Source organism: Malus sylvestris, chromosome 15, assembly GCF_916048215.2.
Source record: "Malus sylvestris chromosome 15, drMalSylv7.2, whole genome shotgun sequence".
In the NCBI taxonomy this organism is placed as follows: Eukaryota; Viridiplantae; Streptophyta; class Magnoliopsida; order Rosales; family Rosaceae; genus Malus; species Malus sylvestris.
This window is the reverse complement of record NC_062274.1, coordinates 13,285,689-13,287,465: the sequence shown is the minus strand read 5'-3', so window position 1 is coordinate 13,287,465 and position 1,777 is coordinate 13,285,689. Positions and strand designations below refer to the sequence as shown.

Here is a 1,777-nt window from a genome sequence, read left to right as displayed (position 1 = left end):
TAAAACATATATCATATAAAGTGTGCTTAGTAGTGGAATCACAATCGCCCGAAGGACATGCATCACCCGCTGAAGGCATATATAAGTATCATTCGCCCGAAGGCCCTACATCACCCATCTGAAGGCATATACAAATATAATTCGCCCGAAGGCCCTTCATCACCTTCCCAAAGGCTATTATAAATATCTTTTGTCCAAAGGCACTACATCGCCCACCCGCCCGAAGGTCATATATAAGTATCATTCGCCCGTAGGCACATAGTATGAATAACCATTAAGTAAGCACAGAAAATCATGAACATAATCTTTCCAAAATATATCTCATCGGAGCTCAATAGCTCAAACATCATATCATAAATTCATATGAGCGTTCTAGCTCAAATCCTCACCATAAACCATGTTCATAAATATATAATCATAAATATTTCAAAGAAAGTAAATCCGATAAAGCATGATATTTCATAAAGTAAATCCGATAACTCATAAACGTTTCTTAAAACGTAGTCATAAAATCATACTTTTCATATATGCATTTCTAGTAATTAAATTATGCATTTTGGAAGAGGTCCATTCACCGATACTCCGTCGTTGAAGAGTTGTGCAAACTAGAGAAGACACAGTCGCCACTAACAAACGCACCTAAGCACATAAAAGGACCAATTAATAAAACTCTACTAAAATGATTGAATTTGGGAAAACGGATGTTGTAATCGGATTTAGGACATCGAAAGACCTAAGGAGGGACCTCGGGTTCCCCCACGCACCGAGATGGGTTGCCGGAAAAGTCATCGAAAAATTCACCTATATCGCTATGGTCGACGGCAGAGGCGCGTGTGCTCCACGCACCTGCCATGACAGCCCTCCATGCGTGACCTATGCACCGACCATAAAAATCTAGGAATTGGGTTCGGGTCAGGTCGGATCTGGATTTTGGGTTGTATTGGGCTCGGTTATTGGGTTTTGGATCCGATTTTGGTTTGAAGGTTTGGGCCGACCCGGTTTTAGGCCGTGGAAAATGGCCAGGAAGCTAAACGGAGTCCGATTAACTCCATTTACAATTATAACTAGCATGCCACATGCCATACATGTATTTGAAGCTACGAATGAGAGGAATAGAAATATACCACTAGTGTTCATGGTTGTGGCCGGAAAACGGCCTGCAAGTCATGGCATCCCTCACTGGAAACTGGGTTTGTTACCCCCGAGCTGATTTCGTGTTAATCTTTCACAACAACGAGTATACCGCTTAACAATCAAACTCAAACATCAATTTAAGATAGAGAAAGAGTGACTCCGAGGCTTACCTAATCGGAGGTGGTGGAACTCGCCGGATTCGTTGACATACGGTGGTAGTGGTGGTGGTCTTGGTTTCTGCACTTGCAGAGGAAGAAGATGGACAATAGATGTGAGAGAGTCCAAGAGGGATGAGGGAGATCAGAGAGAGAGAATGTTGGTGGTCTTGCGTGCATGTAGGTGTGCTCGGGGAATGAGAGAAAGACATAGAAGAGAGAGAGATAGCTGAGAAAGAGTCATTGGTGAGAGAAGAAAATGACGGGAAAATTGAGCCAGAAGGGGACATGGGACAACTTGCGGGCCCTAGTGGCTCACACAACAAGATCCCCCAAAAAACAACACTTCAAATAAATATCCCAACCAAAGTGAAATTACAAAATTACCCCTTGTCATTCAGAAACTTGTAAAATTTTGGGACGGGTCATTACAGAAAATATTAAAATGTGGTGTAAGGTGACAGATAATGGTTAGGTATTCATTAAAA

At 42.1% G+C, this 1,777-nt stretch overlaps 1 long non-coding RNA gene across 1 annotated transcript; it reads right to left on the bottom strand.

Moving 5' to 3' along the window:
* Positions 1 to 570: 570 nt before the first annotated feature.
* On the bottom strand, positions 571 to 1,420 carry LOC126604436 (uncharacterized). Its single transcript, XR_007616601.1, has 3 exons — positions 1,305 to 1,420; positions 1,125 to 1,222; positions 571 to 639 (listed from the first exon to the last, which is right to left on the bottom strand). It is a non-coding gene; the product is annotated as an uncharacterized LOC126604436 (long non-coding RNA).
* Between the last annotated feature and the right edge of the window lie 357 nt (positions 1,421 to 1,777).